This window comes from Mandrillus leucophaeus, unplaced genomic scaffold (genome assembly GCF_000951045.1).
Source record: "Mandrillus leucophaeus isolate KB7577 unplaced genomic scaffold, Mleu.le_1.0 Scaffold21, whole genome shotgun sequence".
Lineage (NCBI taxonomy): Eukaryota > Metazoa > Chordata > Mammalia > Primates > Cercopithecidae > Mandrillus > Mandrillus leucophaeus.
In genome coordinates, this window is record NW_012102143.1 from 7969126 (window position 1) to 7978216 (window position 9091).

The 9091-nt window shown below is 55.1% G+C and overlaps 1 pseudogene; it reads right to left on the reverse strand.

Annotated features, from left to right (window-relative positions):
• Positions 1-1292: 1292 nt before the first annotated feature.
• On the reverse strand, positions 1293-6726 carry LOC105539881 (annotated as a pseudogene).
• Positions 6727-9091: the final 2365 nt, after the last annotated feature.

Consider the following 9091-nt stretch of genomic DNA (forward strand, 5'->3'; position numbering starts at 1 on the left):
CAGGGGGCAGGAATGTCCGAGTGGGGACGACGCAGTAAGCGGCTGGTCCATTGGTGACCATGTCTATGCCACAGTCACCTTTGCTTTCTCACACATTCATTGGACAGAGAGGACTAAGCCCGTGAAAACGCAAGTAACAGGGACTCTCTCCCTTATCCCCAATTCACAGAGAAGCACACAGAGGTCTAGTAAGGCGAGCTGACTTGCCTGGGAGTAAAGGGGCTATGATTACAGCAGGGCCTGCCTGACTTCCAGGGCTCCAGAGCTCGGAGCCTCATGTCACCTTCTCCCCTGTCTGTGGGCACAGGCATGACTTGACGTGAAAAGCCTGGAAAGTAAAATGCATCTGTCTTAAATGCACTGAGAGAGGGTCACATTTAAAATATGTCTTCAATGCATTTTAATCAAGTATTTCTCTTGCAGTGAGAATGATCATACCCCAGTCTGACAGTTTCATATCAAATCTCTTCAAATTGTGTTATCTTAGAGTACCCACATGTGTATGCCTCCCTTGGCCAAATGAAATAGTTCCTTAGTGGACACTAAAACTGTGGTCTGAAAAGCTTGTTGAAAATATGGACAGAGGCACGTAACATGTAGGTCACTGGAAGCATTTTCCCAAAGGCACAACCTACATCCCTCTGGGCCTCCAGGACTGAGGAAGCCAGAAGCCCCATTCCAGGAGGACACACATCGTAGAAAAGGCACCAAATAGACATTTACATGGCAGGTCCCACCATTCATCCAGCAACAACTGGGACAGCATTAGGCAGCCCATGCTCCCACAGTGGCCTCAGTCCTTATGAAAGAAACAGGACCTGTTGGATTAACTCCTCCCAAACTGAGCGTGCCCAGCAAGCATTCTTACTGGAGGATTCTCCACCAGGAATTCTGGGGCCAAGGATTGGTATTCCAACAGAGAGACCCACCTTCCCATCTTCTTGTCTCAGCCTGTGGCAGCATGTACCTTCCACCTGCGTTTCAGTGACCCACCATCTGCACCACTCCATCTGCTTCAGTATCCCCTTTGTTGACATCATCTCCACCTTGGACAGTGGTGCTGGAGAAGCAGAAACACTGTGATTCTCTCCTCCCCGATCTGAACAGGAGCTGGGAGGGCTGGGCCTGCAGTCTTGAGGGGCTCGGAGGAGTCTTGGCTCCGTAAGCTGCCAGCTGCCCAAACTTCACGAGCAATGGGGTGGAAATGCCCAGGGAATGTGCAGAAGGAAGAGTGCCCTGTGCTCTCTGCTCCCCTTCCCCACCTGGGGATGGTGGAGTCTGCCTGTGCTGGTTCAGTGCCTGGACTTGCACGGCAAGGCCTCAGGGTTGGTGAAGAGACAAAGGTGGAGAAGTCGGGACAGCGTGAGGACTGGAAGTGGCTGGGAGTCACCTGTGGAGGAGAAGGAAGGACGGGACAGGAGCAAAGCGGGAGGCAGAAGGAAGTGCAGGAGTGCTGGGGGCTGGGGTATCTCTGGGTTCAGGGCTGAGAGTGAGGGAAGCAGTTTTTGGGGAGTCATAGGAAGCAACGCAGAGAGTGGCTGGGGAGAGAGAAATGTTAGGATTTTTGCGTACGTTCAGAGTACACCTTCCTCCCACGAGCATCTTGGGACTTCAGTAAAGATTTGAACTACTGGGGCTGCTCTGCCTGTGGAGTGGCTATTCTTTATTCCTTTACTTTCTTAATAAACTTGTTTTCACTTAAAAAAAGACTTGAATTATTTTGGCATTAGACAGTGTGATGATTAATTTATGGTCAGCTTGGCTGGGCCACGGTGCTAAGATATTTGGTCAAACATTACTCTGGATGCTCCTGTGAAGGTGTTTCTAGATGACATTAGCATTCCAGTAAAGCAGGTGGCCCTCGTCCGAGGGGGTGGGCCTCACCCAATCAGTCGAAAGCCTGATTAGAACAAAGAGATTGACCTGCCCTGAGCAATAAGGAATTCCGCCCCCAGACTGCCTTAGGCCTGGAACTGCGACATGAGCTCCTTCCCGGGTTTCCAGCCTGCCGGCCCACCCTGCAGAGTTTGAACTTGCCAGTGTGAGCCAGTTCCTTAAAATCACTCTCTTCTGATGTGCACACCTTGAGTGGCTCTGCTCCTCCCGAGAACACGAACCAGCACAGTTAGTGTCTTCATGAAGACGTAAGTCCTGTATTAGAGACCCCTGGAAGGACAGGCAAGTTCTAAGCTGAAGGCACCCACAAGGGGGACACGACTGACATCTACCCTGGGGCCTGGGAGGCACACAGGGGGGCCACAACCTGGGCTGGGACCGAGGGAACGCGGCTTGGGGATCCATAACCCACACAGAAAACAACCAGATAAGAATAGAGCAAGCAACAAATGACGTGCAAGACGAAAGAGACGAAGGCTCGTATAATAAGAAAAATACAAACACCCAATGATAAAAATATCCACCTCCTGAGATGGGTCTCAGCTCCCGCCTGCCCTCGCCTCGGCCTCCGTCTCGATGATGCATGGGGGCTCACAGCACCTTCCTCCAGGACGAGTTGGGGCAAGGCATGAATACGCTCTGCACGGGTCCAGCACCCAGGAAGTGCCCAGACACGGGCACAGTTGCTGCTGGCCATGGAAGGGGTGGCCCGACCACCTCCCCCTCTCCACCTGGCTTCTTCCTCCATAAGCCATGGGATGGGATGGGTGTCCTGCAGAAGCCATCAGGTCTGTAATGGGCTGAAGTGTGTCCCCCCGAAATTCACACGTTGAAGTCCTGACCAGCAGTGCTTTAGGCTTTATCTGAAGGAGGCTTTATCTGAAGGAGGCTTTCTCTGGAGAGAGGGTCTCCACGGAGGTCACTGAATTAAAATGAGGTCATTAGAGAGGACACTGATCCAACAGGGCCAATGTCCTCATACAGAGGAGATGTGGGGACAGAGGCAGACACAAGTAGAGGGAAGGGGAGGTGAAGGACACAGGCAGAGCTAGCGCCTGCATGCCCAGGAGAGAGGCCTGGGACAGAGACCCCCCTGAACAGCCTGGGAAGGACCCAGCCCCACCCACACTGTGATCTCAGGCTTCAGCCTCCACCGCCCGGACAGGATCCGTTTCTGAGGCCTGAGCCCGCTGCCCTCGGTGCCTCGTTGCGGCAGCTCCAGGACACGGACACAAAGCTGTCACACTCCCTGGCCACGCCTGCTCTGAGAGTCACATGAACAGTATGGAAAATGGTACAGAGATGTGAGAGCAGAGGTGCAAGGCACCGTGGGCCTGTTTGATGTCCCAAGATTGCAAACCCCTAAGGCAGAGTGACGGTTCCTCCCGTCTGTGCCTGGGTCAGACCTCCCTGGCTGGAGGGAGGACGGGAAGGTGCCAGCAAGGAAGACAGTGGTGATGCCATGAGGCCAATGATGGTGATCATTTGATACCAGACAGAAATGTTTCCCATCGTCCCTGCTGTCACTCAGCATAGAGTGAAATCACGCACAGGCACAGAGGAGGGCAGCCCCGGACAGCCACCTCCTCCTGCCACCTGCTTCCCTCCCCACCTGCTTGCAGGAGAAGCGGGGGGCAAGGCCACGCACCCTCACTTTGAGCACGTCCTCTGTGGAGACTTGGAGCTAGAGAGACAAGAGGGTCCTTGGCTAACGGCAGATGACACCCTAGAGAGGGGCCGTCTTCCAGGGATGCCGTGTCCAGCCCAGGCCACTGTCTGATTGGTGATGTCCCTCCAAAAAGCATAAGGTGACTGGGCGCGGTGACACACATCTGTAATCCCAGCACTTTGGGAGGCCAAGGAGAGAAGATGGCTTGAGCTCAGGAGTTCGAGGCCAGCCTGGGCAACAGGGCAAAACCCCATTTCTAGACACACACACACACACACACACACACACACACACACATCAGCCAAGTGTGGTGGTGCATGCCTGTAGTCCCAGCTACCCAGGAGGCTGAGGTGGGAGGATTGCTCAAGTCTAGGAGGTCGAGGCTGCAGTGAGCTGAGGTGGTGCCATTGCACTCCAGCCTGGGTGACAGAGCAAGACCCTGTCTCAAAAATAGGAACACATATTTTAAGTTGAGCTTCAACTTCAAAATGCTGTCTTGGGGTAGAACGCCATCACCCCCACCCACCTGCAGACTCCCAATTTCACAAGTCTTCTGAGAAGTTCTCTGCTGTTTGGGAATTTTCAGGGCTGGGGGGCAGATGATATTAGCAATTTGACCCCCTCCCGCTGTATCTAACGCAGCTCTGAAGGACCTCCAGCCTCTCTGAGTGACTCCCTGGGCCTGTCAGCTCATCTACATATACTAAGCTCAGGGCTTCAAAATCAAGGCTAAATTTCAGAGAGCAAAAGGTCTGATTGCAGGGCCATGGAAACTCACTGATCCCCGACATGCTGTGCTTAATGCAGTCGGGGGAGAGGACGGAGGGGTCCCTGCTTTAATTTCTAGTCTGCTACCTCCAGGCTCAATACGTCTTCAGGTATTTTTACTCTCGAAAATGTTTCCAGTTGGAATGCAGTAAAGTAGGTCCGTCTCCTTCAGCAAAATTGAGATCGAAAGGCATTTAGGAATCATTTTCAAAATCACAAGATCTGAGGAGGAAGAAGGAGTTGAGACCTTAAAGGTTAAAATCCTGGCCGTTCCAGAAGCATGTGCTGGGCAAAGCATGGCTCTGACATCGCCCCTGCCCTTCCTCGAGCGTGAGCTGCACGTGTGGACGCAATCTGATGCTTCTCTGCCAGCAGCAGCTCCAGGGATGCCCTGGCGCCTTCCAAGTTTGCTGGGAAGGAGGTGAAGTGTCGGCATCCCCAGCCCTCTCTTTGAACTGGGTGCTGGACGTATCTTGCTTCCTATTTCATGGTCTTGGTCCTGTTCTGTGGTCCTGGTCTTCTACCTAAAGCATTCTATGCTAAAAGCTTTCCAGGCGTAGATCCATAAAAATCAAGGCTCACAACAGTGCCCCCGATGGGCTTGGGCCAAGACACTGTTTCAGAGAGGGTTTTTGGCTGTTGAACCCATCAATACGTAAAAAAGGACAAAAAGGAGAGAAGTAGACATTTAGGAGAAGGGGGTGGGGCTTAGCACGCAGCATCACCCCCACTGTTTCAGCCGCCTCCCCTTGAAGGGCTCAGTTCCAAATGACAATTTTACTGCAGAGGAAACAACCTGGGAAGAGGGTGTGGACTTGACCTTGGTCACATTGCAAGATAACAGCAGAAACCAGCAAAGATCCAGGGCCTTCCAAAGCCAGGTCCCCGCTCCAAGGGAGGAACCAAGGAGAACCCAGAGCCTGCGTAAGATGGGAGGCCCAGGAAATCACAGCCCTTTGCAAACCCCCAATGCCTGCAACTCAAACACACCTGGCCTCTCCATCGTGCCCAACCTGGGACAAGAGAATCGGCTCATCCCAGAAGGATACTTGGCAGAGCCACGCACCCCTGCCCTGCCTCTGCGACAGCAGCCTCTGCAGGCATGGACAGGAACCAACCAGTTCAGTAGCGCCTCGCTGCCTCTAGGTACCTGGAGTGTTGCACATGGTTGGCAAAGTGTTGCAGTCAGCTGCCTTCCCCTTGCTTCCTGCAATTTTGGCATCGGCAGCCGTCCACATGCTTTGTCCGGGTGTTTGGTCTTTTCCCAGCATCACTGTGGAGCCTACAGAATCCACTGGGACAGGCTGCAGGTGGGACCCACAGAGTGAGAGGCAGGTGGCCTCTGCGTTGCCGCCCAGGGAGAGGTAGATGGGGAACTCCGTGCGGAGCCTGAGCCTGGGTTCCTGCTCTCAGGGCAGCAGGACCAGCTGACCCGTGGAGAGGGGAGCTCTCTTTGCTTCCATCTGGGCCGTGACAGCCAAGGCCAGGAAGGTGTCCACGCCTGGGACCTGAGAACCTCGGGGTGTTTGGCCCTTGGGGTTCGCATTCCAGGGCTTAGGGCGAGGAGCCAGGGAGCTGAGATCCAAACCCAAGCAGGTGAGGAGGGGCCTGGAGGGGAGGCGAGGCGCGCTCTCATGCTGACTCCAAAGCAAAGCCTTCCCTTTGAGCGCAGCGGCAACGTTTGCTGCAGCCCAGGCTGTGGAGCAGTAGGGGCTGAGAGACACGGGGGCGGCTCGGGTTCTGTTTCTGCTGAGTGTTGTCTCTCCTTCGGTTGTCCCCCAGCCGAGGTTCACAGCACGTGTCATGCTGTGTTTCTGGAAGAAGCAGAAAGCCGCTGTTGGAGACGGAATTTGGGTCTTGGTTTCCTCAGCTGTAAAATAGGGATGAGAAACCTCCATTCTACCTTTCTTGTGGGTTTTTGTGACAATGAGTAAGATCATCTACATGAAAACGTTTTGCACAGGATCTGATTATTGATTTTGAGCCAAATAATCAGAGTATGTGCAACAGGCTATGCCATAGATTCTTATGCCTCTACTTCCCAGGCCCTTCAGGGGCGCCCACCTTTGTTGTAGCCCCGTGTGCAAGGGAACGGCCCAGCAAATCTCTGCAGAGCCTCCCGGGGCCTGGGTGTCAGCTGAGACTGGGACCTGTGTAGGACGGGGCCCTCCACGTAGAAGAAAGTCTGAAGGAGGAAGGGAAATGGCACCGCGCTCCTCCGAAGCAGGCAGAAGACACTTTGCAGAGCTGAACCTGCCGTGAATAAAATAACCAATGAATTCCAGTCCATGAGCAAAATACTCTACACAAACCTCATTTGCGCGATGCACATAAGGCACCATCTGCCCGTCCTCACCACGTACCTCACTCAGCCTCAGGGTGACAGCCTGGAATGAACAGATGACATCACGCCGCTGCTCTAGTACTACAACGCTGAGGGCTTTTTGTATGTTTGTTTTCAGCCGTTCGATTAATTGTGAGGCGTTGGGACTAGTGCGTATAGGGTGAGCCTGGGCCCACCCTCCTCAGGAGCAGGGCCAAACAGCCCTCCCCATCTCCCAAGGACCTGACCACTGTACCCTGAACTTTTCCCCTTCACACATACCTATTCCCACCCATTCAGTAAAGACATTCAAGGAAAATGTTTTCTCTGCACATACCCCAACTCCCAAATGTTCTTTCATTGCTGTTTCAAAACAGTGAGCATGCTGTTAGCAGAAGCTTAGCTAAGCCACTGCACTCCATCCTCAGGTCTCCAGTGAGGGAAAGTCAGGATCCAGGTGGGGAAGAGAAAGGGCGCACATAGTCTCCCCTGCCTCCCACGCCCTCAGCAGTCCCCAGCTTCCTGTGACCCCTTGCTTGGGGAACAGCCCAGCAAACCTTCGCAGAGCCTTCTGGGAGTCAGGTGAGGTTGAGGCAGGGACTCTCAGAAGACAAGGCCCTCCACGCAGATGAAAGCCTGAACCAGGAGTGAGAATGGCAGAGTGCTCCTTGCAGATACTCAGACGGGGCTTTGCATAGAGGAATGTCTGTCTCTCAGGCTTTCCAGGAGCGGGTCCAGCTAAGCTCAAGGCCAAGGAACTTCACAGAACAAAACTGCCCCCACCCTGAGCTCAAGAAGGATCAAGGCCTTGTGCCAGGGGGCCACAGTGTAGGGCGTCTTGGCTCTGGCTGGACTTGGGGGAGGTGACAGGGGCTGTGAAAGGGCAGCCACATGTCCTGTCATTTCCCAGGCTCTGCATGGCTGGGCATGGCAGGTGGCCGGAGGCTGCTGCCTTGCGTAGGTAGGAGCCAGGGGCGGGACACAGAGGAGCGTGCCCTTGAGGTGGGAAATGGGGGTCTCTAGTAGGGGCTCTGCAGGCCCAAGGGGCTGGAAGCAACAGGTTACCCAGTTGTGCTGCTGAGCTCCCACTCCGGAATGTCTGAGCAGAACGATCTCCACGCCACAGAGGGGCACTGCTTGAGGCGGGAAATGGGGGAGCAGGTGATCACCGAGAGGAGGTGTGAAGAGGAGGGGGAGCAGACTAGCCTGGCTGTGGTGGGGAGAGGAGGTGGTGCCAGCCTCTGTGAGCCACCAGGCAGGTGAGGCCTCTAGGTGAAGTATCCAGGAGGCATTTGGAGGTTTGGATGTGGTCTTGGGTGGATGTCCTGTGGGAAGGGAGTGCATTCGGGGAGCTGGGATGAGGTTTCCAGGCAGGCATTCTGGAGCAAGGGCTGCAGTGGCACGGCCGCCTAGATGGCAGGACACCGAAGGAGAGGGAGGTGCAGAGTGACCTGGGAGACTCGCTGCATGACCCCAACGTGGAGGGCAAGAGCAGGCGGCCTGAGTTGAGACGCAGGCAGCACCTGGCAGGTGTGGTCAGTGGTAAGGGAGTGTGGAGCCCCAGGCTCTGTGTGGGGTGCAGGATGGGGGACAGCTGCAGGGGAGGGGAGGAGAGGGATGCAGAGCTCTGTAACCCTAAGGAGAGCAGAGGGGCCTCTGCAAAGCCCAGAGGGTACAGATGGGGGCCGTGGGAGACAGCTGGTGGTCTGGAAGCAGGAGGGTGTGGGATGACCTCTCATGCTGGCAGAGCTGGTGGATGGGGTGCAGCAGGAGGTTAAGTTGCACCAGGTAACAAGCCTGGCATGAGGGCCCATCTCTAGTGGGGGGCCTGCAGGCCCAAGGGGCTGGAAGCAACAGGTTACCCAGTTGTGCTGCTAAGCCCCCACTCGGGAATGTCTGAGCAGAACGATCTCCATGCCACAGAGGGGCACTGCTAGCTGGACACGTGCCTCCTCCTGGGGTCCCATTGTGTTTAGGGCCTCAGGTTTCTAAGGGAGTCCTGCAGCAAGTGCTTCATGGCCAGTGCATAGCGGCGTCCAATGCAGTCTCCATGGCCCCCATCACCTGGGAAGGCCTTCAAGGGAGGTGAGAAGAGCTCTGGGTTGGGGAAGAAACAAGAAGGTGGCTCAGCCAGCGTGAACCCCGGGACTCTAGTTGGGGCCGGCTGCCTTTCTTTAGGGTGGCCTTCTGCAGAGCTGCCGGGCCAGCATGGGGAGCCCTCTGGGGATGTGGAGGGAGCAGGGCACTCGGTCCCCGCTGCATCACTGAGCAGCTGGATCAGACTTCTCCTGAAGGTCCCTGAACCTTTGGCCTCTCCACCGAGGTGAGTGCACTGTCCTTATTGCTTACCTCCATTTGGGCTGGAACTCCTGTCTGTTTACAACACAAAAAGTTCCAGCTGACAGGGTGCTCAAAACTGCCACTGAAAATAGAAA